Genomic DNA, 8,932 nt, shown 5'->3' with positions numbered 1-8,932 from the left:
GACACTTTACAAAACCCTTTTACAATTTCGTTTTCGTAAATTCGCTTTGTGTGGAGATATTTGTAAAATGTACCGATGTGTACGAGTGACACCTCCGGACGAATATCTTCAATGTATTTTATGGCGCAAGTATCCACTCGATGAACTGCAGATATATAAGTTAGACACTGTCACTTATGGTACAAAATCTGCTGCCTTTTTAGCAATACGCGCTATGCATCAACTTTCCTATGATGAAGAAGAGTCATATCCATTAGGTGCGAAAATACTTAGAAGAGATTTTTATGCTGATGATCTTTTATCAGGTGGAAATACCATACAAGAAGTAATTGAAATAAGGCATCAAGTAAAGGGTTTACTTCAACGCGGAGGATTCAATATTCGTAAATGGTGCTCAAACGAAGCTGGTACACTGCATGATGTAAATGACTCAGAGCGTGAAAGCCTACTCAAGTTCCATGATGGAACTTATATTGCAAAAACCCTTGGCCTTGTCTGGGATCCAAAGACAGACTTTTTCTTATTCTCCTTTTCGCCTATAATATGCAGCTCACGCACTACGAAACGCGCAATACTTTCGCATATTGCTAAATTTTATGATCCGCTTGGTTTAGTTTCGCCAGTCCGTACAAAGGCAAAAATTTTTATGCAAACCCTTTGGAAAGCAAAGTTACATTGGGACGAAGCCTTGCCCCAATCATTGCAAACTTCTTGGACTGATTTTCAAGCAAAATTCGCCCTAGTCAGCAGAATTAAATTTCCTCGTTATGTACTAACTTCTTATTCAACTTGGGAGATTCACGCATTCTGTGACGCGAGCTTAGCAGCGTTTGGTGTCTGCGTTTATATTCGTTCAAAATGTGATGGTGTTTTGAAATCTTACTTGCTTTGTGCAAAGTCGAGAGTCTCACTCCTAAAGAGTATAACTGTTCCTAAGTTAGAATTGTGTGCAGCCTTATTACTTGCGGAACTCGTGGCACCCATATCGCAAGATTTTCCACATCCACATAGAGTTCATTGCTGGTCAGACTCAATGGTTACTCTATCCTGGCTGCGAGAGCAACCGTCAAATTTTAACGTTTTTGTATCGAATAGAGTAAGCCAGATACAAGCTTTAACAGAAGGTATGACTTGGCATCACGTGCCTACTTCTTTAAATCCGGCAGACATACTTTCAATGCCCAATGAACTAATGACATCTAAACTGTGGAGCAGTGGTCCAATATTTCTTACAAGAGAGAGTTCGTTTTGGCCAAACAACATGGGTTTTCTAACTGATTTGCCTGAACGACGGCGCAGATATTTACTTACTTGCAAACTGTGGGAGGTGGCACTCGACTGCAAGTACCACAACTCCTTTGATAAATTGCAGCGTATATTTGCATACGTTTACTTCTACTTTACCCGATCGCGGAATATTCCCCTTGATAATCAACCACTGACTCCGCTAAATATCAAAATGGGTACGCACATGCTCATTCGTAACATTCAACAAATTCATTTTGCAGCTGAGTTCAAGGCGCTACGATCCAATGAGGAACTCAATTCATCAAGCATTGCAAAACTCATCATTAAATTTTGAAGCAAAACACCCAATTTTGATGCCAAAGAATCACCCAGTAACAAACGCAATGATCGAATATTTTCACCAAAAATATCTACATGCAGGCCCTCAAAGCGTACCAGCTTCGATTCGACAGCAGTATTGGCCAATTGGCGGTCGAAAGGCTGTGTCCAGCGTCATAAACAAATGCATTCGCTGTTTCCGTTTGAAACCCAAGATCTATGAGCATATTATGGGCAACCTACCATCCGACCGACTGCAAGCAAACCGAACATTTTTCACAACTGGCGTCGACTATTATGGGCCATTCTATTACAAATCGGAAGTTCGCACAAGGGCACCGATAAAATGCTACATATGCATTTTCATTTGTCTTAGCACGAAGGCTTGACACTTAGAGCTTGTTCCAGAACTTACCACGTTATCATTTCTGGCAGCCCTCAAACGCTTCATTTGCACAAGAGGCAAACCACACACCATTTGGTCAGATAATGCAACGAACTTTATTGGTGCCAAAAACGAGCTGCAAGAATTAAGACAACTGTTTTCAAGCAAATCACATAAGACAGAAATAATGTGGCAAAGGTCAAACGGAGGAATTCAGGCTGGAAACATGGTAATTTTAAAAGACGAAAACCTTCCATCCATGAAATGGCGACTAGGGCGTGTGGAAAATTTGATTCGCGGCGCTGATGGTGTGGTTCGTGTTATAACGATCAAAACTTCCAATGGACTAGTTAAGCGAGGAGTAAGAAAAGTTGCTGTGCTTCCGATTGAGACTGAAGCAGTTGAAAGCCTAAACCTTCCAACGGGGGGAGGATGTTCAGAGCAGTCCCGATATTCGAAGCAGCACTAATTTCTTATTTCGTTTACATCACTAAATGGGATGATAATATGCATACCTAACTGTTATTCCCTCAGCACAACACATAATATATTTTAAACCTTTTCTCATATGTATAACTGTTACTCTTAACACAATGCATTAAATATTTGTTGTAACATCTATTCATTTTGATTCCTGCTATGAGATCAAATTCATAGCTAAGACAAAATGTTGTAAAACTTTGGACGTCACTTCTGCTGTGATCACAAAACAATAAAGTGCTCTACATTATACTTTTTTTTATTTTATTTCGAAACAGGTGGTGCAAAACAGCCCCTCCTCGAAACAGACGTTTTATCAGGATCAAAACTCCACGTGATGGAGCACAAGAGCTAAGCGTGCAGAACTGGCAGCTCAGGTGGAATGCCTCAACAAACGGGCGCTGGACACACCGATGTATCCCAGATATTAATATATGGATATCTAGAAAGCACGGCGAGGTAGATTTCTACCTCACATAGTTTCTGAGTGGTCACGGATGCTTTAAGAAATATTTGCACCGATTCAATCATGTGCCTAACAACATATACGGTCCCTGTGGCGGCGATACAGTAGAAGATGTTTACCAAGTATTTTCCGAGTGTCCTAGGTTCTATAACTCGGGATGCAAACTACGCAGAATTTTTGGAGAGGATTACGCTCCTGAGACAATTGTTGGATGCATGCTACAGAGCAAGGTAAAATGGTCCGCGGCATGCGATGTAATAGCGGAAATAATGAAGTGCTTACGAAGTCTGGAAAGGCTCCGGCGCAGCAGCGAACATTGAACAGTCGAGTTTTGTGGGCGGAGAAAAAACTGCAAAGGTGGAGGGGATCGAGCTGAGCACGTATTGGATGCAAGGCCTCCGTACAATTAGTTGCGTCAGAATGATAAAATAAAAAAGTCCTAAATATATGCAGGTAATGTAATAGTAAACCGGGCGACGGATTGAAGACACGGCCTCTTCAACCGCGCAGAAGTCAACATACACGTAACGACAAACCTACAGATTGGAGACAACGCCTCTCCAACTGTAAAAACAACGAGTAGGAGTGTAAACGTCTCACTTGTAATCGGGGTTTATACACGGATTGGAGACAAGGCCTCTCCAACCGGTGGAAGTACGAGAAAAGCCGTGGTTACGTATTGTGGGGGAGAAAAACTATTAAAATTAAATGAAATAAGTAAGGAAGGCTAAGTTCGGGTGTAACCGAACATTACATACTCAGTTGAGAGCTATGGAGACAAAATAAGGGAAAATCACCATGTAGGAAAATGAACCTCGGGTAACCCTGGAATGGCAGGTATTAAAGAGTATTTTAAGAAGGAGTGCGCCATAGTTCTATAGGTGGACACCTTTTCGAGATATCGCCATAAAGGTGGACCAGGGCTGACTCTAGAATTTGTTTGTACGATATGGGTATCAAATGAAAGCTGTTAATGAGTATTTTAAAACGGAGTGGACCTTAGTTCTATAGGTGGAAGCCTTTTCGGTATATCGTTATAAAGGTGGACCAGGGGTGAGTCTAGAATGCGTTTGTACAATAAGGGTATCAAACGAAAGGTGTTAATGAGTGTTTAAAAGGGAGTGGGCCTTAGTTCTATGGGTTGACGCCTTTTCGAGATATTGCCATAAAGGTGGAAGAGGGGTGACTCTAGAATTTGTTTGTACGATATGGGTATCAAATGAAAGGTGTTAATGAGTATTTTAAAAGGGAGTAGGCCTTAGTTCTATAGGTGAACGCCTTTCCGGGATATCGTAATAAAGGTGGACCAGGGGTGACTTTAGAATTAGTTTGAACGATATGGGTACCAAATAAAAGGAGTTAATGAGTATTTTAAAAGGAAGTGGGCCTTATTTCTATGGGTGGACGCCTTTTCGAGATATTGCCATAAAGGTGGACCAGGGGTGACTCTAGAATTAATTTGTACGATATGGGTATCAAATGAAAGGTGTTAATGAGTATTTTAAAAGTGGGTGGGCCTTAGTTCTATGGGTGGACGCCTTTTCGAGATATCGCCATAAAGGTGGACCAGGGATGACTCTAGAATGCGTTTGTACAATATGGGTATCAAACGAAAGGTGTTAATGAGTATTTTTAAAGGGAGTGGGCCTTAGTTCTATAGGTGGACGCCTTTTCGAGATATCGCCATAAAGGTGGACCAGGGGTGACTCTAGAATTAATTTGTACGATATGGGTATCAAATGAAAGGTGTTAATGAGTATTTTAGAAGTGGGTGGGCCTTAGTTCTATGGGTGGACGCCTTTTCGAGATATCGCCATAAAGGTGGACCAGGGATGACTCTAGAATTTGTTTGTATGATATGGGTATCAAATGAAAGGTGTTAATAAGTATTTTAAAAGTGAATGGGCCTTAGTTCTATAGGTGGACGCCTTTTCGAGATATCGCCATAAAGGTGGGCCAGGGGTGACTTTAGAATTTTTTACGATATGGGTATCAAATGAAAGGTGTTAACGAGTATTTTAAAAGGGAGTGGGCCTTAATTCTATAGGTGGACGCCTTTTCGGGATATCGTTATAAAGGTGGACCAGAGGTTTCTTTGCCGAATTCATAGCCAGCTTTCGCTATCATTATGCCTTGGCTATTTTTGTCCACCAAGACATTTCGATTGAAAGAGGAAATTCAAGAGAAAAAAAAATTATTGCTGATTCCTTAGGAAAAAAAATTTGCTAATTTAAGCTTTAATTTTAATCTTTATTCAAACATTCCATTTTACTATTTACCTTATTTAATTTTTAATAAATTTACCTTATTTAATTAATAGCTATTTTAACCATTTATTTCTAAACTTGTAATTCTTGTGTTAACTTAGAGTTTTTCATTTCTAATTTAGATATTTAAAATTTTTCCTTAAAAAAAATTTTCTAATTTAATTTTTTCAAATTAATAGTTAAGTACACTTTTATTTTATTTTGTTTAATTTTACTTGCTTGTTTAGTTAACATTATTAAAGTCTAAGAAATTTTTTTTTCTGAGCGGAAAAATTTGTTTAATTTAAAATATTTTTTTTTCAACTTACAATATATGTTAAAAACTAATTTGCCGTTATGCCATTTTCAACGATAGAGTTAAAAATTCCGATAGATTTTAATCATTAAAAGTTTTTTAATAAGACATTTTAATTTTCTTCGTATTTACTTTTTTTTTAACATTTTTCTTTAAATTTTAAAATTTCAAACTTCCTTTCCATTAAACTAGTCTTACTTTAAAAAAAATCCTAAGCAAAAACAAAGTTTTTGCTCATGGTTTAGCGCCCCTAAGGCCGCTCAATTGATTCTACATTTTTATACCTTTCATGAAAATGAAATGGTATATTAATTTCGTCACGAAACCGAAAATTGTAAGTCCTTAAAGGAAAATAGATAGACCCACCATTAAGTATACCGAAATAGTCAGGTTGAAGAGCTGAGTTGATTTAGCCATGTCCGTCTGTCCGTCTGTCCGTCTGTCTGTTTGTATGCAAACTAGTCCCTCAATTTTTGAGATATCTTGATAAAATTTGGTGAGCAGGTGTATTTGGGTGTCCGATTAGACATTTGTCGGAACCGACCGGATCGGACCACTATAGCATATATCCTCCATACAACCGATTTTTCATAAAAAGAGGATTTTTGTAATATCTTACCCAATTTAACAGATTGAAGATTCAAACTTCACCATATACTTTCGTATATTGCACATATTGTTGCCTGAAAAAATTTATGAGATCGGTCGTATATATAGTATATATCCCCCACAACCGATTGTTCAGATAAGGAACTTTTCGTAATTACTGCCCTATTTTAAGAGATTGAGGCTTCAAATTTCAGCGAATGCTTACGTATATAGCGTATATTGTTGTCTGAAAAAATCATAAAGATCGGTGGTATATATAGTATATATATGGTGGTATATATAGTATATATATATAGTATATATATATATATTTTCGCAAATTTTAGCCCCATTTTAACAGCTAGAAGCTTCAAATTTCACCGAATATTTACTTATATAGCATATATTGTTGTCTGAAAAAATCATAGAGATCGGTTGTATATATAGGATATATCTCATACAACCGATTGTTCAGATAAGAAACTTTTCGCAATTTCTACCCCATTTTAACAGCTATAAGCTTCAAATTTCACCGATTGCTTACGTATATAGTATGTATTGTTGTGTCAAAAAATCATAGAGATCGGTGATATATATAATATATATATGATGGTATATATAGTATATATATAGTATATATATATTTTTTTACGATTTCGGCCCCATTTTAACAGCTAGAAGCTTCAAATTTCACCAACTGCTTACGTGTATAGCATATATTGATGTCTGAAAAAATCATTGAGATCGGTGGTACACATAGTATATATCTCATACAACCGATTGTTCAGATAAGAAACTTTGCGCAATTTCTGCCCCGTTTTAACAGTTAGAAGCTTCAAATTTCACAAAATGCTTTCGTATATAGCATATATTGTTGTCTGAAAAAATCATAGAGATCGGTGGTATATATATTATATACTTCATATAAACTGTCATATTGACCCCTTTTTTACGGCTAGAAGCTTCAAGATTCATCAAATTTCATCAAATAGTTACGTTTACGTCATATATTTTTGAAATACGTGATTCGTAGCCATAGTTTTTACATGCAGACCACAAAAAACGTGAAGCATTGCATCCTCACACAGATTACCTACCTATTTTTTATTTTATATTTATCTTAAAAATCGTTTAGATATGTTCAAATTTCACCAAATGCTTACGTGTATAGCATATATTGTTGTCTGAGAAAATCATAGATACCGGTGGTATATATAGTATATATCCCATACAACCGATTGTTCAGATAAGAAACTTTGCGCAATTTCTTCCCCATTTTAACAGTTATAAGCTTCAAATTTCACCGATTGCTTACGTATATAGTATGTATTGTTGTGTCAAAAAATCATAGAGATCGGTGATATATATAATATATATATGATGGTATATATAGTATATATATAGTATATATATATTTTTTTACGATTTCGGCCCCATTTTAACAGCTAGAAGCTTCAAATTTCACCAACTGCTTACGTGTATAGCATATATTGATGTCTGAAAAAATCATTGAGATCGGTGGTACACATAGTATATATCTCATACAACCGATTGTTCAGATAAGAAACTTTGCGCAATTTCTGCCCCGTTTTAACAGTTAGAAGCTTCAAATTTCACAAAATGCTTACGTATATAGCATATATTGTTGTCTGAAAAAATCATAGAGATCGGTCGTATATATATTATATACTTCATATAAACTGTCATATTGACCCCTTTTTTACGGCTAGAAGCTTCAAGATTCATCAAATTTCATCAAATAGTTACGTTTTCGTCATATATTTTTGAAATACGTGATTCGTAGCCATAGTTTTTACATGCATACCACAAAAAACGTGAAGCATTGCATCCTCACACAAAGTACCTACCTGTTTTTTATTTTATATTTGTCTTAAAAATCGTTAAGGTATGTAGATCTGTTCACTATATATTTCTTATCTTATACATCCGATTATTCGGAGATTACGAACGGGATAAGATTATTATTCAGCCCCATTCATGAAAGGTATGAAGTCTTCGGCACAGCCGAAGACAGTCCCGTTCTTACTTGTTATACTTAAATTACTGCCGCCAGACTTGCCGCTGCCATTCTCGAAAGCTATGCCGCCCGTCGGGAAAAATGTCTTGTATTATTCCACTTCATGTATTTCTATTGGTTTTCTTGCTGTCAATCTTAGTATTCCACTTCTTTTTATGCTCTTACTGTCCGTCTAATATGCGGCCAGACATTAGCCGTTTGTATATTCCTTGTTATTACTGATGCCATTTCCGCTGGGTATACCAGGTAAAAGTCTTAATCCTGATGATATGAAGTTGCTAGCCTCCTTGCCAACATGTTGCACAATCCCTAAAATTTGTTTGTTTTTTAAGGGAAAATCCGGTTCTTAAAGACTTTAACCGATTACACGCAAGTAACAAAATTGGAATTTTGATTTTGAACGGAATGATTTTAAACTGACTGATTTTGTTTCGTGGCCGCTAAGCCTTATTAGCAGCCAGTTGCCAAATAAAATGAGATGCAGTTCGCCAAACCTCTGAAGCAAATTAAACTGCACCGCATAAAGAACTGAGCTGAAAAACCACTATAGTAAATGCCTCTATCGTATAGCCAAATTTAAGCACTGTAGCTGATACCAATGGCTTGCAAAAAAAGACAAACCTGGATAAAACCAGTGAAAATTCTCCGCTGTAGAAACGCTGTAAAATCCAAAACGGTGGAGCCAACTGATAAGGGGTGAAGCTTATGCCAATTGCGTCCAAATAAAAGCCAAGATTTAATATTTTTATTATAATTTATTTTACCGCAATCGATGTGACAATGTCGAAGTACAGCAAGAAAAGAAGGAAATATACATAAGCTAAATAGCCAACGTCGCCCTAATTAC

This window comes from Eurosta solidaginis, chromosome X, assembly GCF_040869045.1.
Source record: "Eurosta solidaginis isolate ZX-2024a chromosome X, ASM4086904v1, whole genome shotgun sequence".
Classification (NCBI taxonomy): Eukaryota; Metazoa; Arthropoda; class Insecta; order Diptera; family Tephritidae; genus Eurosta; species Eurosta solidaginis.
Note: the sequence above shows the minus strand (reverse complement) of the source record.